This window comes from Anas acuta, chromosome 2 (genome assembly GCF_963932015.1).
Source record: "Anas acuta chromosome 2, bAnaAcu1.1, whole genome shotgun sequence".
NCBI lineage: Eukaryota > Metazoa > Chordata > Aves > Anseriformes > Anatidae > Anas > Anas acuta.
This window is the reverse complement of record NC_088980.1, coordinates 31597700-31623136: the sequence shown is the minus strand read 5'-3', so window position 1 is coordinate 31623136 and position 25437 is coordinate 31597700. Positions and strand designations below refer to the sequence as shown.

The 25437-nt window shown below is 36.4% G+C and overlaps 1 long non-coding RNA gene across 1 annotated transcript; it reads left to right on the top strand.

The window, feature by feature from the left end:
* The first annotated feature begins 1472 nt into the window (after positions 1 to 1472).
* LOC137852407 (uncharacterized) lies at positions 1473 to 15441 on the top strand. Its single transcript, XR_011093810.1, has 3 exons — positions 1473 to 1825; positions 2434 to 2626; positions 15026 to 15441. It is a non-coding gene; the product is annotated as an uncharacterized lncRNA (long non-coding RNA).
* Positions 15442 to 25437: the final 9996 nt, after the last annotated feature.

Below are 25437 nucleotides of genomic sequence, written 5' to 3'. Positions count from 1 at the left end.
ATTATTTAACTCCTAATAAATCAGTATCAACAGCATAAAACGTTAGAACGGGAACAAGAAATGGGAGCATCAAAGTTTCTCCTTAATTTGAATTTACAGCCTGAGAACATTTCATCCCAAAGAAAATTCAGCTTCTCAGACCACTAGCTTAATAGTTGTGAAATCAGCAAAATGACCATGCAGTTTTAAAGCCCACACTTTTAATGCTAATATTCTGGTCACGCAGGCATACATCTGAGAAGCACGTGCATCCCACTGGATGCAACTACATAAAGAAAAGCTGCAAACAAAAACATTTATTTTTTCAGGTATTCAGTGAGATTTGATTTGTTTTCAGACTTCATCTTGCATTGTGCCATGGGTCTCAACACAACACGTCAGAGGCTATTATGACATGAATGGGTGTCAGATTTGGAAAATATTGCTTATATGGGTAAAGATTGCAAAGCAGTGCCACAAAGGTGGATGAGTGTGAGGCCTCCAGCTCTCTGAAAGGGATGTGAATACTAAAATGAAATGCTAATACTTGGATATAGGAACAATAAGCCAGAAGTGCATTAGTAGGCAACAAGTGAATGGAAGAAAGCTCAAGTTATGAAAGTAGACTAATGAGCTGCAGCTATGCTGTCATTGTAAAATGTAAGTATGGCCTCGAATAAAACAGGAGAAGTGTTTCTTGTGAAGCCAGAAGAGCTTTAGCACCTCTGACCTGAGGCTGTCTGAGCACTCACCTGGAAGGCTGCACCCAGCTCTGGTTGTTCACCTTCAGAGGCGGTGAGCATAGGCTGGAAGTGGAAAAGCACTGGCACGCTTGGGGAAGCCAACTGCAGCATGGGAGAAACATTACTCAAGATGTAGGTAAGTGGCAACACAGAACCAGTAGGGGGGAAGTGGTCACTGAAATAGAAACTAGAGAGATGGAGTTTGGGGGCAGAATTCCCACTTTGTACCATAACTACAGAATATACATGTGGTATATTCTGGTATATAATGTGGTTAATGCCCTTAATTATAACACAAGACTAGAGTTAACAGTTCAGTAGGGACTGTGTCCTACCTGTGTTTCTATGCAATGAGATAGTCATATGCAAATGTTGGATGATTCATTTATTTCTCGTCTGCACTCTGCATGGGGTGGGTGCAGTCCCAGAAATGATGCTACGTGACATATTCTCTGTGTCAATTTAATACTAGGAGGATAAACCACCACATAATGTTCTTGGGGAACAGGGAGAGGAGAGCAGCCTTACCACTGCAAGCACTGCACTGGTGCAGCGCTGGTTTCCCAGTGAGGAGACAAGCCCCTCCAGGCCTCAGGACTCCTTCAGCTGGTGATGCCCAAGGAAGTTGTGGCTGCCTCCTCCCTGGAAGTGTTCAAGGCCAGACTGGATGGGGCTTTGGGCAACCTGGTCTGGTGTAAAGGTGTCCCTGCCCATGGCAGGGGGGGTTGGAACCAGGCAGTTCCAACTTTATGGTTCCTTCCAACCCAAACCATTTTTTTTTTTTTTTATCTGGTCATGGTAGCCTTCATAGAAGAGCTCTGTCATGTGTGAGAAACCCCTCTGGCAAGAGAAGTTCTGGAGCCTCAAGGGCTCCTGTAATCCAGTGGGGAGTGGGATCCCTGTGAGAAGCATGGTGCCCACAGCAGTCCTGTTTTCACTTTAGAGAAACCTGGTTTGTGGGCCATTGGAGTGAAGGGAGTGAAGGGACAACCCAAAAGAAGGGGCACAAACATATAATTCTCCTGTGATTTTTGCTTCTCTGGGACAGCCATCAGAGACGAGAGAGGAGGGGCAAGCAGGAGGGAGCAAGGCAAACATCTGAGGTATGTCCCTGAAGGACCTTACTGGGGCAGAATTTCAAGCACTCATTTTTCCAGCGCATTCTTTGCAACAAATTTTCTATTTAGCCAACGTGTTGACAAATCAATCCTGATCTGAATTTGTATGTTGCTTTGATTCTTCAGGCAAGTATTGAATATGTAGCTGGATTCTTAATATAGAAGCAACTAGAAATAGGTCACTTCCGCCTTTCAAATGCCATTAAAAATCTCCACTTATGCTATGGAGGAAAAGAAAAAGTTTTCCGTCTCTTTTCATCTTCCTAGGTTTCTGTGGCACAAGGTGTTCTATGAAAATAAATTGACGTCAAATAAAAATCATTACTTCCTTTTTCTTTTGATTTGACTCTTTATCAGGACAATTTTAATGAAATCCATCTATTTACTTTGTGGGATTCTAGTAACATACCTTCTTATTATTCCATAAATAATGGCAAAGTAAAAATCTTATGACTATTACTTTTAAATCAGAATTATGGGTTTTATAATGGATTCCATAATACAGATTTCAAAGTTTACAGTAGTTTAACCATAGACAAACATTGTATCCTTCCCTCCTTTGTAATTCAGCTGCTCTTTATTTTCTTTTTCAGCTTTATATGGTTTTAACATCTGGGCCTTCTGAGTCGTTCCATGCCTGCTCGCCTTATTAGAGGGTTTGGTGCTGGAGTTCTCCGACTGAATGCCAGAGACCTTCCCTTTGTTTTTCTCAGTGACGTACACGAGAACTTTGAGGTGGTGTAAGAACAGAGGGATTCGTGGCTAATAAATACTTCATCTAAATGGGTGAGTGTTTGAGCTGGGCTGTTAGCTTAATTCTAACCATAAGGAGCTACAACCGCGGCATACTTTGGGTGGGAGAAGACATCAATCACTGTCACTTTTCAGCAGAGGAAAACGAGCAGTGATGGGAGAAGCTAGGGTGGATTTTAGCTTTTGGAAGCTAGGATGTAAGCTTTTCATCCAAGCTAATTCTTTTCTGGGTTGCTGGTGTTCCTAAACACCGTCTCACATGTTTTATTTCAGTGATAAAATTACTCCTGTTACTCAATAAAATTGAATGATTAATATATGCATTCTGACAAAGGCTGGCTGCACATACATTATTTAATTGTACTAGATCATAGTAAGACCCTCACCCATATTGGCCCCTGGATGCAACTTCCTTGATATACCAGGACTGACATACTGGTGCTGTGCTCTGAAATTTATTTTAAATGTCTCAGTTTAGGGAGAAATAACTTCTGTCACAAGTTAACATGCTGTCATTATCAAGCTCTCTATAATTTAAGACACTTCTTTTTCATGGTTCCTTTAAGTTTCATTTACATTGTTATTAGCAGGCAATAAGAAGATTTGCTTTTAAATCATCATATAAGGTTTATTGAGGATACTGATTTCTTGATGAAATTTTTTCTGATGTGGAAATGATTTGCTTCCTGTAGTAAGTTGAATTCACTGTTTTTTAAGAAATAGAACTGGGGCAAATGTGCCATGCCTCTCAGAAATGAGAATATCTTAGGAGAACAGTTTTTGTTATGAGCAGCCATTATGAGCAGCCTGGCTGGGCTCTGCAGTCAGCACAGTGTAAGCTCTCTCCCTTTTGTTTTACACATTGAGGGCAAGATTCTGCCCCAAAGATGCCAGGGGAAGTTTTGTCCTTGACTGCAGCAATTCAAGACATCAGCTTTAGTCTTCAGTGCAGCCTGTACCCCCCCCCACCCCTGCTTTCTATCTTCCCTGACAGCCTCTTCAGTGTTCCTGTGTTCTTAAAAAAACTCACTGATGCTGTCCCTTCCTATTTGCTTTTTGGATACTGGGTACATCCAAAGAAATCTCATCTTCATCAGCAGCATCACTGCTGTCACTAGCACAGGGAAGGGGCAACTCTGCTCTGCTCTGCAGTGCTGTCTGTGCCCATTACCAGCACAGGAAAGAGAGCTCCTGTCTGTCTTATCCATTTCGATGGGAGGCTTTTTCAGTTGCAGAGCAACTGAAATACATACTGTCTCCTAACTGTATTCACCATAGGTGCTTCTTCTTGCAGATACATTCTGCCACTTTGAAACAGCTGAGCTTTTGTAAACAAAGTGGATTTTCCTCTTTAATCTGGGAAACTGCTGTCATTCAGATAACTTCTCTTAAATCTCTCCCACTGCCTAATTTCTTTGAGAGCCAGCTGACTCATAACAATACAAAATGAAAATGAAATTAGATGGGCATTTGCTCTCTATTTTCTCCTAATCATTATTACTCCATACATGTCAACTTCAAATTTACACTAGAGACAATTTTGAATTAGAAGCAAAACTGGCACAATCTATCAGGATCTCTTCATTTTATTTATTTTTTTTTCAATCTGTTCCTTCTGAATGAAACAAATGAATGAAAAAAGATGAACATTTTTTTTCAAATGTTCCTTCTGAAAAGCATGGATGACATTCCTGTACTACAATGGTTACAAACAGTTTTGCCATTCACTTCAGTGAAGTTAAGAATTCATTTTATTTTATTTTATTTTATTTTATTTTATTTTATTTTATTTTATTTTATTTTATTTTATTTTATTTTATTTTATTTTATTTTATTTTATTTTTCCATGAACAGGAAAACTTTAATACCTTTTGATAGTGCTTTTTATTCACAAAACCAAAACAAACAAACAAACAAACAAACAAAAACCTACATCTAAAGGAAATAAGTAAAAGTGAACAGTTTTATAATGTTACCTTTTTTTTTTTTTTTTCCCAAGAGAAGCATTTTCTAAGTAGGACTTTTAATTTAAAAAGGGATTTTTACTTCTGATTTTAGTCTGAGTGTTTGAAGTGTCATTAATCAAATGGTTTCAAACATCTTACTGTATTTTTTTCCCCACTGATACTTCTTCAAATCTTTCTTCTATCTTCAGTTTGGCTGAGGTTCATTTTATCTTATTGAGTTTAAGCAGTCTTTAAGCAGACTTTTGACTAATAGCCAAAAGTCAGAGAACAGAAAATGGGTGATTTAGATCCTAAACAGTTTTCAATTCAAAAGCATTTTAACATTGCACATGCAAAAGGGACAATCGGCACTCAGAAGAATGCTCTAGTGATTTCCTCCAAGGTATCCTGATACAGGCTGTGCTCTTCTATAGGAGGTATTTTGCTTTGTGCAAGTAATCTAAGTACTTATTGAACCACAGAAAAGTGACTTATCAGCATACAAATTAAGTCCGTCACCTGGGGAAATGGGAAAACAGACTTCCAATCTGTGATTATTTCTAATTATTACTTCAAGTTTTAATATGAAGTGAGGAAAAGTGAAGAGAGAATGAGCAAATGCTCTTTAATACCAGTCTACAGCTTGGCTATTCAAACCTTTTTTAAGGGACTAGGTGATGTAGATTTAAAATTCTTTAATAAATGGGACCAAATTCTTTATATGTGTAGGGATAAATTTATTTGTTAAGTTATTAGAGGAACCTCTGATTATTCTTAAATCTAGATTTTCTTTCTTTGTCTCTTGCTACAAATACTTGGAAGGAAATTCTCTCTCTAAACAAAACATAACTTTCAGTCAGTGATGCCCTCTTTGTAAAAGTCTTTTTTTTTTCGAGAACAACATTTTTATTTCTGACCATGCTACACTGTTTTATTCTCCTTGTCAGACACCAAACTGAGTAAAAAAATATTTTAACATTTCTGCTTACCTACTAAAATCATTCACCTCTTATTATGGCAAGTAAACTGAGGACTAATTTGAAAAAATTTATGCCTTTCCTCTGGCACACAAAGTGGAAGTGACTTACCAGAATACCTGCTCTAACTGTTGAAATAGCCCTGGACTAGGAACATTCAGCAAAGAGTTGTTGTTGTGTCAAAGCATTTGCCACTGAAGAATAAATATCTTCATGCCTATACTTTAAAGAGATGTTCTCCCTCCCTCAGCTGCTCAGGTTCCCTAATGAATGTTACTGCTGACCGGTGTCGACAAAACAAACCACTGTTGAGACAAGTCATTGATTATACCAAAGGAGGAATCCATACCATACACCTAAATGTTGCCTGCAACCATTCTTTGCTATGTCAGCAAACCTGAAGTTTACTTGCTTTGGCATGTCTCCTATAAGTGACCATCCTGCACCCTTTCAAACTAATTTAATAACAGTTTGGCAGGATAATCTTGACTGTATTTCAATTCAGTGTCATTAGTTTCAGAAGCACCTCCTTCCTTACGATAATGAGGAAATTGATCCTGGCACACAAATTACTTTTGCCTATTCCATGCTGGATCTCTTCAAGTGATTACTTCAACTAATTCTCTTGTAATTCATGTGAGTTACTGCATATCTTTTAATCCTGTTAAGAAGAGAATAGTGATTATTTAGTTAAGGAGCTCATTGGAAAAATGATCTAAAGTGTGCTCTGAATCATTAAACAAAGCCCATAATTGAATTATGTAACACTTGGGAGAAATTTCTCTGCTTGTACTGCTCCAGAGGGTCAGCCATGGATATCAGTTTCTAATGTACATGTATTTAACTCTGACCATGAACACAAAGAAGAATGTTTTGCTTTGTCTATGTTCCTTATTTTTCACCATGTTACCAAATAATTGATTTAGAAGTTTGGGACTGGATGGTTTCTATAAAAAAGTTGTTGCCCAGTTGTAATTCTTTTGAACAAAGTGAAATATCAGACAACTCATCCTGATGAAACAGCCTGACTGTTGACCTGCTGATCAGATGTAGTGTACATGTATATGAAAATCAAATTTTTATTGTGTTTTTCTTTTCAATGTATACACTTCATTGGTTTTGGATATATAAAATGATTTACTGTTGCTCTCTCAAGACCCATTCTCCCCAGCTCTTAAAAGAGATTGGTTGTTCTGTTATAAAGCCTGGCTGACTTTTCACCAAGCATTCAGCAAAAGTCAAGATACCTCAGGAACGTTTCAGAAAAAAGGGATATCTGAAGTGCAGTGGTGAGTGTGTCTCTTGAAAATATCTGTCCAGTCTTGCAGTAAGAGTATCTACCTATTTATCTGGTAACAAGTCACAAATCAAACCCTGCTTTTAATTTTGGTCTTCTTTGAGTAAGAATATTGCACCACTAAGTCATAGGACTGAACATGATGACTGGATCTTTAAATGACTTAAATGGCTATTTTCAACACTGTGAAGGTAGTGGTTTTTGTTTTTTGTTTTTGTTTTTTCCCTATTTGTTAATTATGAAAATTTTATTTCCAGAACATTGAGCCCTCTACTGCACTTTACCTTGATAGGCAAAAGGGAAACTGAAACCTACTGTTACTATTGTAGCTGATGTTTAGCTATGCATCTTCATCAATATTACATTAGGTATATGAAAGACAGTGTTCAAACTAGCAAAAACTGTAAAAAATATATATATTCAACACCTCCTCCCCCCTCCTTTGTACTTTGAAAGAGCAATTTCATATATCTGAAAACAATTAAGAGCTAAATCTTTTGGGAGAAAACTTTTGAACAGAAAAATGTGAACGATAATTGGGAGCTGCTTAGGAATATATTACCAAATGCCCCAAAAGCCACAATTGAGAGCCAAGGCCACATTGGTTTAAAAACAAAAACAAAAATACCTAAACAAACAAAATAAAACCCTGACTCAAAGGAAAAATGGAAACAGAATTAAAAAAAAAAATAGTGAATTTATATAAGAATGGAAGAAAAGGAAATTTGATAGTAGTACAAGTTAGAAGGCAGGACTTGTTCAGCACTTGTTAAGAAAGAGAAAAAAAAAACACACACAGAACTCTGGGTAACTTCTAGAGAGTCAGAAGGAAGTTTTGAAATATGTTGCGAAGATATCTAAGGATTATATTGGTCTATTGCTAAAAGAAACTGGTAGAATTGTTTATGATGATACAAAGGGATAATATCATATAATTGTAGTATTGTATGTATTATATTCAGTATTACATGTAGTATTATACAGTGTGATATAGTTGTATATAATGATACAAAGCAGTAGTACTACTCATTAAATAGTCACGTCCTGAGTACAGAGAAAGAGCCAGGAAATATAGTTAGAGCAGTCATACAGTATTTAAAAAGGACATTTAGCACTGTTATTCAAACTACTTAATTTTAAATTGGCTAGCTTGATAAACCTCAATCTAAATATTTGTTGTCATCTAGAGCTGGGAATAAATTAATCCAGCACCAATATTTTAAAAGAGTAAGGTGATCCCAATGGCTGGAGGAATTGTGGTAGGGTGCTGAACAATTTCTATGTGAAAAATAGAAGGGTCTGATTTTCAGCATCAGTCTAAAAAAAACACCAACAAAACAGCTTTTGATATCTTATCTTTTAAAAATTGAGATAAATTTGTTGCTAAGGACAGTGGCACCAGAGTATTTGACATTTGGCATTCTGGTCAAGGAATGAAAGGGGCAAACGGTAGTATGGTGTAGTTTAAAACCTAGTAAGAGGTCTCAAATTGTAAACATCTCAGGGAACTGGCAATAGGAGAACATAATTCCAGAGGAAGGGCTGCTCTTGACCTATACATCTTCATCATTGATATAAGAAAAGAAAATTGATGAGGTTTTTAAGAGGGTGCTAAGACTGGATAGGGAGAAAAGTATGCTAAGTAAATAATCTCAGAGTACTGATGCAAAGAGAGAGGATAATCTATTTTCATGTATCTAAATGGAAAGTCATTTACCTAAGAATAAAAAATAACAGCAATACAACACAGGAGCTAATGGCTGTGAAAAATCAGTGGTAATCCTTCAATTAGTCTCAGAAGATGGCTCTTCTTTCCAAATGCACCGGGCCCATAAAGAAGAAGATCAGGAGGTCAGGTCTGAGGACTTTATTCCTGAAATGGTTGAAGGACCAACAGATCCCCTAGTGAGTGGTCCCAAGTAGCAGAGTGCATGATACCATGCACCTGGGTGGGAGGTCTGCTGCTTTCCTGGTTCCTCTGTCATGTCTGCTACTGCTGCTCAGCATCATGAAAATGATGGAAAAGTGGAGTTTATGGCAGAAGCTATTTAAATTATTGCAGACAAGAATAAATGGGAACTTGGTTGCACCCAGCAAACACATATGTGGGGAAAAGAAGTTTTAGAAGAAATGGTTTTGCAATCTAGCAACAGAAAGATCAATAGTACAGATAGCAAGTACAGATATGGGTTGTCTACTGGTGCCAATTCAAGGCAAACCTGTTTTGGGAACTAATTTTAGGAAGTCATGCAGTCTGTGAGGTGGTCAGGCTACAATGGTCCCTTAGAATCTATGAAGCTGTAAAGACAGAAGTGTCCATCCAACCCAGGAAATCCACAGGGGGAGGGGAAGAGATCTACCCAGGTCTGAACATATTGCTGCAGATGTCACAACTCACATAACATTTGGAGAGTTTTACGCTAATGTAATCCATCTCTGCAAAAATGACACATCTGTTTCCACTTTCTCTTCCTTATATTATCTTTGTAACATCACTGTAGACTCCATCTGGAACTGAAATTCTCTTTAATTTTTTTAAAGAAGCGTTCCTGATAAAATCTGGCATTACAATGATTTGGAGGCAAGGATAAGTTTGGAAAATGGAACATTTTCTATTTCCTGCCCATGTAACTATGGTCCTTCCCTCTCCGAAGACACACATGGTACAGATATATACAAATATGAATTCATTTATACTGCATGTATACTGTGAAGAAAAAAACAAATAGACTAAAAGGATAGATCCTTCTTTGTAGTAATAATATACATACTAATCCTAAAACCAAATTAAAATGTGCATTTGGAGAATTAATGTAAATATTAATAAATGTGATTTCTAACTTTTTAGTATTAATAGTTATTTTTCTGCTCCTTATTTTTATTACTTATGTTTTAAAATATCTCTTGGCTTTGTAGTGAATCCAGGCTGTTTGGTCTTGGTTTTGTTTTACTGCAGCGTAAAAGAATTTTGCCATTGACTCAGTAAGAGCCAGCTCTACTTTTACTTTTGCTTTTCAGCCTCTTTTGATTTCCTTTACAGTATGCATTAAACTAGAGGTAATACTAGAGGATTCTGTTATGTAAAGGTCCTTTTTAAATGTTGGTATTTAACCATTTCAGTAGAAGTGTGAATTAGTTTTTTTTTGTGTATATTTCAATGATTAATACTGAGGGGAACTATTAAACTATATACTTAAGCTGTTTTATTATGCATTTAATTGGAGAAAATATATTTAGAAATATAAAAATATTATTGGTTAATAATAAGTTATCATCATTGTGTCTTACTGCACTAGCATGAGTAAATATGAGTACTGGAAAACCTGTTTAGGCTCATACTATGTTTCCCCTAGAGATCTTGGGACAAAGCCTTCTGGAAGCCTGGAGTAAAAATATTCTTTTAGTGTCTTTAGTTTAGCAATAACACTGACTTATTAATCTTGATTCAGTTGCTAGCCTAGGCTGGATATCTTTCCAGGAAAAAATGAGGATTTTTTTTTTTTCCTCAGGGAAAAGGAGGAAAAGAAAAGCAATTTTTAAACATTATATTTTAAAGCAATAAATCTGTTAAATTCCCTTTAAAATCAGAGAAAGTTAATCCAGAAGACTTTCTCAAATTTGCCAGTCTTTACTGGCTGGTTAGTCAGGCACTTCAGGCTTTATGCTTGGCAGGAGAGGAAAGATTAGGTAATACCAATCATGTGTCAAAAGTCTGAACAGAGTACAAGAGGGCAACTTTTTTTTTTATTATTTTATTTTATTTTTTTTATTTTTTTTTTCACAAGGAGGAGTGAAGTCCTCTTTCTTGTCCAGGTTCATAGCTCAATTTAATATAGATATTTTTATGGAAGAGGAGAAGGGAAATACTTTGCAGTGTCACATGTGGTTATAATGGAACTATCTCTGGACTTCTGCTGCTTCTTTTGTTCCCTTGTGCTTCTGTTTCCTGTCTCAGGTTTGGGAAGGAAATGCGTTGCAGCTCCAACACAATGACCTAGTCCTTCACAGTGTGCATGAAAGGTCTGAGAACTTGTTAATGGCAATGGACTGGCAGTAGCCTTTTTTTCCTTATGAAAGCTGGCAGTGCAGAACTCATTCTTATGACTTAATTCATGCTTTTTCTCAGTAATTTATGAGTGTGATGACAATATTCAATGGGCTCTTAGTCTGGTAAAAGCTATCTAGAATCTTGAAGCCATGGTCATTCTTCAACCTTTCTATCAAAGAAAGAGATTTCTAAAAGATTTTCTTGTGATTGAAAATCTCTAAACTGCTTAACCAATAATAATGCCCTTAATCCATCCAGTCTGTCTAGGACTATAATATTGTTACGGAGGTTAAATTTTCTGACCTTTGAAATTGGTGCTTCTTGTCCTCATAATGAAATAAGTCTCTTTCTATTTTTTAATTTATTTTTTTTCTTCCCCCTTTTTTTCTTTCCCTTCCTTCCTGCTAGATATCAACTTGTCTAATCTGGATAGCTATCTATCTGTCTAACCTAGATAGACTGATAAATAACTAAGAAAATAAAATCACAAGAGCATCTATTTTACCAGCTCTTGAAACATAATATATCAATTCATGCTACAGTTCGTGGGGCTATTTAACCCCTAAAAAAACTGTTAGCTGGGGAAGTCTAAGCATAGAAGATAAAGTCTTCTTTAATTTATAATGGAAATTATGAAGCAATCCTTTAAAGCATGGGAAGATTAATGTTGCCATTAGAGGACACTAGATCAGCTCTCTTGCTGCGTCATGCAGCCTTGGCTGTCAGTGATACTGGTAAGTAGTTATAATGGGGCTGAAGATTTCTCAAGTGAACCAGGTGAAGTGGGTGTGTATGTGTGCATGGAGGAGCAATCTCATATGTTAACACGTCCTCGGTAATTAAGAATGTTGTATCATTTATTGGTAAACTGCTAGGTGTACACACTTTATTTTTTCTTTATTATTTTATTTTAGTTTGTTTTATTTAAAATTTTTAAGAGGGCCAGGCCCTTATACTGAGTCTTCAGTAAACAAACTGTCATCATATGCAAATTTTATTTTAGCAGAAATGGGGTTTGAGTTACAGAGGAAAAAACATAAGACTGGAATTCAGAAATAATTCTAGTCTTACAAAGATTTTTAAAAGCTTAGTGGCAAAAGAATTTCATATCCAATGATTCAAGTTTTTTTTTTTTTTTTTTCTTACCAATCAAACTAGATTTAGATTGAAAACTCTGAAAGTTGTCGTTTCAAATTAAATAAACTGAGAGCACTGAGCTGTATTTCATTATTATATTATTCACTATCATATTATTGAAAAGTTATTGCAAGCAAAAATGGCAATGTAATTTAGGTTTTGATTCACTTCACTTGATGCACCTTCCTATGACAGAGATGGATAATTAAAGTGTAGATAAATAGAAATGAACTGAGTATACCTACTTTGTGCTGTTCAAGCAAGAAAAAATTTACTCAATGTAAGTGGGAATCTGTTGTCTTTGATTGGGGTTCATGGGTGCCTGAATTTTCTGTAAAGTTCCTTGTAATTTCCTTTGTTTAAATGAAAGAAACCTTTAAGGAATTTATCAAATTTGCTGGATGCCATTTTTAATGTGTAAAATTAAACAATCTGAAAATATTGATTTTAGGCATTGAGCAAAATTGACCCACGGAACGAGAACATGCTACTACTGTAGTGCAAAGGGTTGATACTGAACTGACTTGGGAATTATATTTAATTATGTTTGTCATATTTTTTTTGCACCATATAAATGGAACTGACAACTTTAAGTAAGATTTTCCCATTTGCAAAAATGAAAAAGGAATGGTCCACAAAGTTTGGGCATACTTTTGATTTATTTATACTTTCTTTATATATATATGTATATATATAAAAGTTTCAAATTGTAAATGCTTTCCGAGCAAAGTGCCAAAAAATGCGTACTTGTTTGAAATGTTTTGTCATATAAAACACAATATTCCAAAAGCTTTTGGTTTCCTAGAAAGTGGATTCTTTGAAACAAATTCTGTCATTTGTCAAAAAAATTAATTCAATGTTAGTCTTAATTTGAACTGATATGAGCATGACAGGAGAGTTCAGCCACATGTGTCCATTTGCTTCTTCTAAAACCCTTTATGAAGAGTCCAATTGCAGCATGGTCATATCAGATTCAATATATCCACAGATCTTCTCTGATATAGTCAGTGAGAAACATTTTAAAAGTGGTGGTGTGTGGGAGCCTGCGCGTGTGCTCATGCTTTGGAAGTTTTCTTTGAGGATTTGGGTTGCAATTTTGTTCAGTTTTACATAAGCCATTTAGTTTTAACGGAAGCTTTGATCATTGGTGGAAAAAAACGGCTTTCATTAATCACATTCAGAACACAGAGGATGACTTAACAGATAAGTGTGTGCTTATGTTTGTACACATGCTTCCATCCCAGTGTGCAAATTGTCCCCCTCTGTCCTCCCCCAACACTAAGTTCTGATGGAAAGATTGAAGCTGATAAGGCATAAAGAAATCCCTTTCAATAGACATAAAACTCACAGATTCACAGTTTTTGTTACTTAATCTGACTTTGAAAATTTTCAGAAGTCATTGGTTGTGGAAGTGGTCAAAAGAAAGAGCTGCAGCATTACAGAGAAAGTTTTCTTGTTTAACATCAATGAGAATGGTCATGTGAGTATTGCTTTAGGAACACGCAGCTGTGGAGAGGCAGGGATTGATTACACAACTTCATAGACTTTGCAAAATGTGTTTTTACTGAAATAATAGTAGCAAAAAATAATAAATAAAAATAATAAATAATAAATAAATCTTAAAATAAAGCTTTTTACTACAGTGAAATTCTTTTTGGTTGGAATGTATTCTTCCCTTTTTCCTCCAAAGTATCTGGAGAACTACTGACTAGGAAGCCTGACATTGCTACTGGGTAAATCTAAGTAGTGTATAAAGGGGAGTTAGTAGAAACACAGTTAGGTATGTATTGGAATTGACTACCAGGGAAGTCAAATATCCAGATATTGGTACAGGAAGTTAAAAAGAAAAGAATAAAAGAAAGACCTGCTCTTAGTCCCTGTTCTGTTCTGTTAATGAACCCCAAGAAAATCTCAGTTCCAGTAAAATCAGTGTATTTTTGTATTTTTATACTGGATTCAGTTGATCCTGATGCTCCCCACTCCCCCATATGATGCATAAAGAACTTAAATCTACATCTTTACATACATTCATTAATGAAACAATGACAGTAGCTAACCCCTAAGGTTTATGTTAGCTTATTTTCTGCATGAAAAAAAAAAAACACATACAAATGAAATGAAAACAAACAAACAAAAAAGCTCCTTAAGGAGCTTGCTAAATCAGAAATTACAGTAGTAGATGGATTTCTTATAATAAACTAGGTCCACATATTCTTAAGTATACAAACATCCCAAGTTTTGTAAAAGAAGCCATTGAATATCACTGTATGGTTGGAGACTGGAGTTTCAGCCATAATTCTAAATTTCCTTTCCCTGTCTGTATACAAGACATACAGGCTGGTTTTCATAACATTCCTGTTTAACTATATTTTGTTAATAGGGTGTTTAACTATGTTTTGTACAACATACAATCAAATATAACCAGGTCAGAGTGTAAGATCAGTCTCTCTTTCTATTTCTTATATGATGCGTTGACAGGATGGGACATAGTATCAGTTTTGCCCTTTTTATTATTATTATTTTTTTTCATGTTTCCTCCAGAAAGCACCACTTTTCCTGCAGTCTTCTGAAGAAAAATGACTTGCATTTCCAAAGGTTTGGGTTTAGTACTGTTTGGCAGTGGATAGAAAACAGTATCACATATGATATTTTTATTCACAGTAGTATTTCTGAACTCTTCAAAGTGTTTTCTTTGGAGCCTGCTGCTAATTCAGGGGAAGCCAGGCAGCCAACTAAGAGCTGATTCAGTGTCTTTCGGCTGCCTTGTGCAACCAAATGTTCTTGGTTGCACTTGTACTACTATGATGCAATATGATAAGCTCTCAACAACAAATGGAACAGAAAGTATTAGTTTTCACCAGCTCTGAACATAATATTCTTCTCTGCTGTTTTTTTTTTTTTTTTTTTTTTTTTTTTTTTTTAATCCTTTGTTCATAAGTAACTTCAAAAAGCTTGCAAAGCTGATAGATAGGAGAGGCTTTCATTGGAGATGTATTATGTGCTTAAGCTATATACTCTCTTGCACAGGTGGTTTTGGTCATAGTGGAGAGCTTGTGTCATGCCATAGCTGCTCGGGTATTCTCAGCAGTATCTTATCTGTGATCTCACACCTCCTGATCAGAAGGCACCCCTCTGATGTGACCCCAGGGTAAGTGATAGGATCAGTCCTTCCAAGGACCATTGCTGGTAATTCCTTTCCAAGGTCAGCATATCTCTTTTCTGTTAGTTATCAGGACTCTGATCTCACTACTCATTCACCAGTGAATCAGGAGAAAATCCACTGCCATAGAAGCATGTGTTTTATCATTTTAGATTATATCAGGAATTCACTTCTGAAAAGAGTCCCCTGTTATCCCCACTTTTTGCAGCTTGTTCGCTCCAAGAGCACACCACTAAGTTGACCAAACTGGCTAGCTTTCAAACCATAAGATGAGATCTAGCCAGGCTTATAATGTGTTCACACAGATGTGAAAATGCAATAGAAAAGCTGTGTCTTCAGGAGTAAGTTTTCCTCTCTGAAGAGATGCTCCTATTTAATCCTAGAATCACTGCTTAATAATGTAAATGCAGTCAGTATTTTGGTTTCTTATTGTGAACATATATATACATTGGTGTCTGCTGGTAACCAGTGACTAAGCAGCTTTGCAGGGTGATATACCTTTTAGCCACAGCTTTCCTCCAGATCTTGACCCCACTCTACCCACTGTTTAAGCATGGATGTTTCCCTCCTTGGCCCATTTCTCGTGACTCAGAGTGAAGGCTACAGCTTCCTTCCTGTGTGACAGCAGAGTGACCAGCTGCCACACCTCTCTGCTGATGGATTGAAGTGTTTTCAATCTGAAGTTGCGTTCCCTCCAGCTGCTACTGATGTATACAATTTTTACTAGGCAAGAATAAAGGGATTTAAGGGAAGAAAGAATAAAAGTGAATTGTCAAAGGAAATCCTGCTATTGGTTTCCACTATTTCCTTCTATTGTTGAATGTCGCAGATGCTGAAGTAAATTTCTACTGAGATGGGAATCCCACATTAACTATTGTCATCCATGTTTGGTCATGACCAGCAGTTAAATCATTCTTCCTTCTCATTTGAACAGCCAGAGTGAACAGTGGTATTTCTGACATTTTTCTGAGTAAGCATGCATAATGCTTCCCACAGGTCATTGTCCTCTGAATTGGGCCAAAAGCATTGAAATAAAAATATTAAACCTTCCATAAACTTTCTGGCAGCTCCTATGGAATCACATAGAGGAGGATGCTTGCCAAAACAAGCAACTTATTTAAGTACCATCATTTTGATTCTTTTTCCTTCCCTAGCTATTTAGATTAATTTGAATGGAACATAATTTAATTCCTCTATGATACTGTTGATTTTGTCCCTGATGAGTTGTCTAGGAATTTTCTAAGAATCTCTTCCAACCCTGAAATGGTTCTGAAATTACTAACCCCTAAAGACATAAATTCTGAGAATGGGACAATCCTTGTTTTTTAAATTTACTGATTAAAAGAGGGTTTGAAATGCTCATTGTGAATTAGTTCTAGCACTGCTATGTCTGCAAAGGGACTTCACAGTCCTCCTGCATTGATGAGATATGACATGATCCTTGCAGGCTTGACTGTATTTTCTTTGCGTGAGCATGAACAGCCTTCACTGGGTCAGCGTATGTCCAGAATGTTTGCTCTGATCTGCAGCTCTGCTTGCAAGGCACAAAAATGATCCCAGAGAGAAATCACCCAAAGAAAGAATCCAAATAATGGGACTAGCAGTTAGTACTTGTTAATACACTGCAGATGCAATGGGTGGAAGAGTAGAAAGCCAATGACTCAGCTGGTGAAGTGATATAACAGGCAGTGTCTTTAGTAACTGTGTTACTTAAGAGAGGCAAAGAATCTAAAAACTGTCTCAACATGACCCATAGAGATTTCCTTTAGAGGACAGACTTCTAACTGCGGCAGATCTGTTGGTCTTCTCCACCCCACCACTCCCTGCCTTCTGCCGTAAGTGGCATGGGGACATGCAGGGGGCCCAGCTGTGAGAGGACATGCTGCGAGCGGCTCCAGGCTCCACCTATGCTGATCTTAGCCCTGTGGTTGAAATTACTCAAGATATTGGCATTGCTGGAAAAGCTGGCTTCAGAAGTTTCCAGTCTCCTCCTCTGCCCTGGTGGCTTTCACCCCTCATGCTAGTGTTTGCCATACCCTCAGGTTGCACTTCTGTGGCAAATTAAGCCAATCTGTGTCAGCATAGCCATGGTCTCATCTTAATACTTTGTTTTGGCTCCCCCACTGCCTCTCTTGTACTAGCTCTGAAACTCTACAGAAAGCCCTGATGGGTTTCTGCTAAGTGCTTTGAACCAGATCCAAGTCACTGGGAGCCATCAGTGCCAGTGTAAGAGGAATGGAGAATGTGAGAGAAAGGGAGGGAAGATTGTGGTAAAGCCAGTATAGATTGGTTTAATCTGTTGAGAAACCTCATCCTCATTGCACAAAAACAACAGCATGTGGGGCTGCTCAGTAAGCTTAATTACTGAAATTTTTCTATTAACAACAACAACAAAAAAAGGCAAAAATGCCCTTCTCATAAAGACTTGCATTGGTATGTCTGAGGGGACAGCAAACTGCAGCAGAGTTGCTGTGTGGTCACCATGGCTCTTAGTCTATCCCATAAATTTTCTCCAGAACCAAACAGTGAAGACCACATGCAAATTCAGAAAAAAATTTTTTTTTTTTTTTTTTTTTTTTACTGAAAGTGCTAGATTCTGATTTGGGTTGGAGGTACTTAATTAGAATAACCTATTTAAATAGCTCATTTTATTATATTGAACATAAATATAGATATTCTACATCTCAAGTCTGTCAATGCAAGCTGCTGTGCCCTTCAGGAAAGATAATTAAGTCTCTTAAGTATGTTTGCCAGAAATATTGGGGTATAAATCATCACAACAGGGTGGTTCGAACAAATTAAAACCAGTCTTCTAGACTGACAACATGCTTACTTAACTAGAGATACAGTAATGAGCTCTTTGATGTCATTCTAATTGAAGCAGCTTCCCCAAATAATTTTCTTTTTCATTTGAATGCCTTCAGTTATGTTTTTGTTTCTCATTGAAATGAAATAGCATTTATTTTTATTTTTAGATGAAGCATCACCTGCCTTGAAATATTTTTATATAAAATATTTATAATTTTGACAGAATTCAGGCACATGATGTTTATTTATTCATGTGAAGGAAGGCAGAGCTTTCTTCCTCATTGAGCATACAGATAATTTGAATGGCTGAATAAATGTTTCCTTCATTTTTCTATCTAAACATGTCTGTATGAGCTTTATGCATTAAAAAGCTGTGTCAGTAGTTAAATGGATTTAACTACTTGCCAGGACAGGGAATGTAGTAGGGTCATGTGCTGCATCTTGTCCTCTTGCTGCTCATCAAAGAAGGATGTTAGGAGACAGCAACCAGCCTTCTGGGTGCTTCTTTATGGACTAAACTCCTGGTTGTTCAGGATCTGTACATCTCTCCTAGTCTCAATTGTTCTGCTTCATGAGTATCCACACCACATGATTTGGGTTTAATTTCCATAACACTCCAGAGAATCTCTGGGGCATAAAACTACTACAGTCCCTGACCTTTAGCTATGCATTCTTGGTTGGTTTGCATGTCATTATTTCTTTAGTACAGCAATGCCTCTGTGTTCCTGTATGTAGACTTTAAAGGAGAGTTGCCTTTCTTTCATGGGACAGTATCGTCATAAATACTCTACTTCCAATGGAGCTGACAGCAGTGTTTTAGAGGTGTGGACGTGAAATTGTTTCATGCCTTGCACCTTTTTTTTTAGGGGAAAAAAAAAAAAAAAAAAAAAGCTACTCAGAATAGATCACTCAAGACATTAGTAATATCTTCAAACGAATGAGTGCTAAAGTGAACAGAAGAGTAATGTGACTGTTTTGCACACTCTGTGAGGATACTTTCAGAGTTCTGAAAAAATGGGTTTCATCACAGGACACAGCTATGTCCCAGATCTGCTCAGATGACTTCAAAGAAACCAAGAAAATGCAAAAGTCAGCCTTGTGGCACATTAAGTTGTAGTTGATGCCTTCTACTGAGATTTATGACTATATCTGGGAAAAAAAGAAGTCTTTCTGTTCTCTGTCCTAAATGAAGCAACAGCTGCCCTTATAGACAAGGTCCTAAAAAGGCCGTGGGTGCTGGCTCAACAGTTATACTTTCTTCGGTAGGGAAAAACAGAAAAAGAAACCCTTAGTGGAGGTGAGGGAGAACATGAGTATTTTGGTGTTTTGTGTTACATAGTTCTGTTTCTTGTCAAATCCTCCTCATTTCTGTACTATTCATAGACTACTTTACAGGAAAACAAACTGTAATGGTTAGCATCTGAGGAATCTATAGGCAAAAAAGACTCTAAATGTTCCCTTGGCCAACCCCAAAATGCACAACTTATTACACTAATTTGAATTAATGAACTTTGTCAACAAGATTCAGAGTTGCAACAGCTTAACTGACTTAAATAACAGAGGATTGTTTTCAGAGATTCTGAACTTCTGCTGTTCCCAGTGAATTCAGCAAGAAAATAGAGCACCAGAGAAAGATTTTCCTGTACCCCTCAGCAGTTAATACTTGGGAGCATAAAAATCCCCATAGATGAACTCACAGTATGTGCTTTAATCTTTTAAAATGTTGGATAGAACTCACACTAAATTAGCTAAACTACCAAAGCTTCAGGACAATATCTTAGCAGGCAGTTGGGTAGATCTAAAACCTAGAAATTTATCTTGCTTGTATCAGGGGTCTGTAGCTGTCAACAGCTACAGATAGATACATATAGATAATTTGTCAGATGACAAAGAGGGACCTTTCCAGAGAACAGTGCTATGGAAAGGCAGTGCCCAGCCAGAAGTGGATAACCATTGGTTTATTTTACCTTCCTTCATTATTGCAATATTAAACAGGATCATCATTATCTCTTTAATGTGTATTTTCTGTGGCCAAGTATAACATGTCTAGAGCTAATGCAGAGGTGCCAGTTCCTACAGTAGTCCTTAAATGCATATACTTCCTGAGAAGTATCCTTATCCTGTTTGACATTAAATTTTCATTCCTAATATTTACAATATTAGTGTTAGGGGTTATTAAGAATATAGATAATATATTTTTCAAAGTTTCTGCTGCCTTGGAACATGAAGTAGTAATAAGAAATTCATTTCTATTGAAATTTGTCTTAATGCACAATAACATATACTTCCTTTTATACAGCTGTATTCTGCTTTTAAATCATACTTGCTCACAGTCCTAGAGATTTATTTGGGGATTTACTTATTATTATTATTATTATTATTATTATTATTATTATTATTATTATTATTATTATTATTATTATTATTATTGTCAATGAGCATGCCCACTATGGCTCAGAGTATTGATTGCAATGAAAAAAGGTACCTCAAGACTCAAACATCAGATTTTTAGATGAAGAGGAGCAATAGATTAAAAGCAACTATGACAAGTTAGTAGCACTCAGTCTCACAATGCAGAGCAAAAGCAGTGCCAGCCACAGCTGTGTGAGCTTTTCCAGATTGTTTTTAAGGTGCTTGAGAGTAGACAGAGAACATTGTAGCCACTGAAATTCAACACGAAAGGAAGGTGCGTGAACCCAAATTCCTTACATCACTTGTGAACTCAGAGATTAACACACTGAAAGACACTGTTGAAAAGCTCAGTAAAAGGAAATTTGCAGCAGTAGTCTTTGAGACTTTGTTGTGTATCAATATATACTGTTGTGTATCCATGTACAAGAACATGCCCTATTATATGGGTCAATATTTGGAAATAATCTTCAAATATACCACTCTTTATGATTCTTAAATATTGTAAAATCTAGCTGACCATGTTTTCTGTCTGCAGTTATAATCCAGCCAGGTTTGAAGGGAAGAAGCAGTGTGTTTCCTGTGGTGTTTTTGGCCCTGAGGACTCTGCTCCATCTTTGGCTGATGCTGACCAAACCTCACTGCTAATTGTGATGTATTAACTTCCATAAAGGGGTCAAAATCTGTTCTCTAAAAACTAGCAGATAAATCTCCTGGACTAAACTATTCGTTTTTTTATTGACCTTGAGCTGGAGTTGTATTTTCTAAAAAGCCCTTGCCAGAGAATGTATATATCAAAATGTACGCATATATATTTCACATTCTGAGTTTTGCTCTCTGGAGAGCAGCATATGTTTTCCTCCAGAGGAGGAGTAGGATAGTTTCTGATGTTTAGATGTTTAGAAGATTAGCTGCCAAACTCTGTTTTCAGTTAAGCCACTAATAAAGGAATTCTTTCTAGATTTTCCAGTGAAGTGTTTTGGAGTGAGTGGCCAGAAGGCACTGTAACTAAAAATTAAAAAATATATAATAGAAAAAACATATTAAAAAAAAAATAATCATTTATTCTTTTTTTGTTGAGGTTGCAAAAACCAACAGGTCTTTGAGATACTCAGTTGCAGCAATACCACTGTATCCCAAAACTCCGTATATGGTTCCTATGGTTGGCACTAGTAGCAAATGTAAAACGACTGGTTTTTGATAAGTGATTTTTTGCCAGAAAAAAATAAAGCAGAGCTGGTTAATATTACTAAGTATCTACTGCCAAAGACAATATAAAGCAACACCTAACATTCAGTGAATTATTCTTGATATCAAAAAAGCTCTTGTTAACATTAACACGACTGTGTAAAAGATCAAAGCAGCAGTGATAATCCACCAATTAAAAAAAATACTTATTAATAAAAAAATAGGTATGTGATTTTTTTGAATGCTCTTCATATCTGGGAAGAAAAAAGCATTAAGATATTATGTTGAGAAGTTTTATTTTTAACCAAAATTTTAATTACTTTGGTGCCTGAGTCATGAATATAACGTCTATCTTTTCTGCATGGGACTTTTTACATTTTATTGGACAATTTTCTACTTTTTTACATATGGTCTGTTACTGTATCCTTTGTTTCAGGGAGTGGTATCTAGCCATATAAATAGCTAGGATTAACTGCATGCCTAAACTCTGAAGTGGAACTACTTGCATAAGGAACTACTACTCAGTGGGAATAAAACAGAATTGGGTGTAGAATTATTTGTTTATTACTCATCAGGCAGAATTACTTGACCACCCAAATGAAGTCCCTGAGGCAGTATCTGAAAGCCAGCAGTAAAAAAAAAACAAAAAAAAACAAAAAAAAAAAACAGATCATGCTCTTACAAGTGGTCTTTACAGTGGATTTTTTTCTTTAGTTTCAATCTGGACTTTTTTTTTTTTTTTTTTTTTTTTTACAGTTATTAATGACAGGGTTAAGAGAGCATTTGAACTTAATTAATGATGTAAGATAATACATATAATTACAATATGAAGAGAAGCTAAAATATCTTGGTACATAAAGTGGCTGTATTCATTACCACAGCAATTAACCCACATATAAAAGGACTTCTCAAACCAAATTTTTCAAGTTAGTGACAAATTTGGATGGCTTTCTTAAACTATAAGAACCTCACTGGCGCCATCCGACTTCCTCTGAAGTCAATGGAAATTTTGGAAGTAAACAATGAGATAGTTTGGAAAACAAAATGAAAAAGTCACCATTAGTGAGTCATGAAATCTGGAAACAAACTCCAAGGGAGTCTCCACATTGTTCAGCCTCCTTGTAAGCACACAAACTAGAAATAAACCAGAAATTTTATACTTCTTTCTTTTCTAGGAGAATACTGAGATGTCCTTGGTTCAATATCAAGTCCATGAAGACCCAGAAGGTCTGATTCTGCTTTCCAGCTTTTTAAAGCCTGATGTATCTCACCAATGTCAGAGATTTGAGTATTCAAAGCCAAAGACAGAGACAGAGGTCTCGTAAGACTTATTCCTGATCATCTAAATTGTCTCTCTTTGTATCAAAAGGGCTAGGGTTTTTATAGAGCTTTTTATAAAGCTACAGTTTTTATACTGTAAATGTTTTCCTAAGGAGTTTTTTGGTAACTTGAACAAAGAAAAGCTATGACAAAATTTTGAGAGCATTCCTTGGAGTGAGCATATACACAGAAGCTACGATTACAGCAATTAATGACAATGTAATCTCTCTGAATTAGAGACTCTTTGTAAGGTATAATGAGATAACATTTTCACACACAAGATCCCTTGTTACTCAAAGGGTGAAAAATGTTCACATCAGGATAGAAGACAGGAGTAAACACGACTAGCATGGATTTAAACCCACTGTGAAAGCACTATGGGAAAGGCCACTCCAATAAGTGCATAATTGTGCAAATAAGGATTTCATCCACTAGTCTGCCATGGTTTCTCAGAATACAACGACTGTTCAGTTGGAATGGAAAGTGCATAATATCGGAGTCCTGCATACTGGCTGTCAAAGCTCTCTCTTCAGACAAAGCCTTATTGTTTATTTTAATGTTTCATAAGTCATGTTGAGGGAGCAACAAACCTCTTTTCCCCACCAAAACCAGATCCCGTTCAGAGCAAAATTTAGAAGGCACGTCCCTGTTAATTTAAAATACAGAATAGCCTCTCTGTGGTCTGTGCTAAAAATCCATTTGAAGGCAATGTCCTTCCCCTAAGTTTAAATGGACCATGGTGTTTTGTGTCAAAATAAAAGCATAGACTGACCCTGACCCTCTGTCTGGCCAAGTCATTTTCTGTCTTCAAGTAGAGGCAGATGCAGAAAGAAAGGACATTTCATTCTCCTTTTTACTCTCTTCCCACTTTTTTTTTTCTTTTGCTCAGTATATTTTTTCTTTTTTTCAGTATAGGTGAGAACAACCTCACACAGAGCTTTTCAGGGCTTTAGTACATTTCACCTAGCTATGTCTTCTCCAAAAAATGCTGAAGTGAGAAATATCCCTCATACTGTGGAAGTACAGCAAACATGAGCATTGTATGCCTCTTGCTCTTGAGCTGCAAAGTGGATAGCAGAGATATTGTGTTCCTTTTTATTTGTTTGGGATTTCATTCCTGTGCACTGCCAGAAATGGTGAGAGAAGCTGCAGTATAGTGGTTTTAACTTGCACATTTTCTAAGTTTTATTCTCTTGAATATGATTTTGAAACCTTTAGTTTCAAGTAGAGATGTTATTTAATAAATAAGTTTTCTGTAATTACTTAGCAATGAGTCTTAGGACTATTTGTGTCATTTTGATTGCTGGAAATCCAGATTGCTGGAAGACCAGAAATCTATTAAATCATGACCCAGTGACCTGTTTGCTACTTACCAAGAGAACTATAATCACCACTCCTGTCCATGGGTTAAACAGGTCACTTCCTGGTGAAGAAGTGGGACATACATGTATAAGACCTCAGGGCAAATTATATTAGAATTTCAAATGTTACAAATATTTGCATGGTATTTAAAATAATGTATTTTTCCTGAGAAAAACTAGTTTGATCCTTGCTTTCACTGTTTTCCAGAGTTTTCTGTTCCAAAACAACTGTGGGTAGCTGGGGCTATATTATATTATTCTGTCATTTCCTTGAGATGTCATTCCTCAAGACAATACACTTTTCACTAGTTTTTTTTTTTTTTGGGGGGGAGAGAGGGGAAAAAGAGGAAAAATAAAAATGAAATATCTCAGTGGCCCATACCATACGTTTTAGGCTGAAGTCTTAAATAAAAATATGAAGAACTGAACATATAACAATGTTCAGTGTGTCTTGGCTAAACAAGCAAAACAAATGGTTCTGACCTTTCTTCTATAAAAGAATATTTTGTATGTAAATATAAACTTGGGTTTCTCTTCTGAAAAACCTTAAACCCTAAACCTCAATGCAAGCACATTCCAAAATAATCCCTGGAGTGGACAGTCCAATGTAAACAATAATGGCCCACAAGAATCATTTTTGGACCATTGATGAGTTTTCCACTTGTCTTCAAACTGACATCCAAGGAGAACTTCTAAGTGTGGGAGTACATGCAGCATATCAATAAAGCAGGGATGATGTCAAATATCCTATCAAACTGAGAATGTAATGATGTAGGCTCCCTGGATTCACTGAAGGGGCTGTATGGAAAATGACCATCGTTGAAAGCTTGACACCTCAGCACAGCTTCTTGTCCACAGTACTTTGTGTCCTTCCAGTGCCAGAAATGTGCTAGGGACTGCTTGGCAGTGTGGGAAAACAACATGCTGTGCTTCTTGGTGAATTGTCACAAGGCAAAATTGAAGATAACCTACAGCTTTTATTTATTTGTTTATTTATTTATTTATTTATTATTTCTCATATCTCAAAATTAAGGTCACTGTCTGCTGCTTGTTTTTATACCAAGGACCGTATGCTTTTTTGATTTAAAATCAAAATTAAAATCAATTAAAAGTTTTCACTAAAATCTTTTGGATGTGCCTTGCAGAATGCTGTTCATCTCACCAATTTTACTTTGAGGCCTGATCACCTGAAC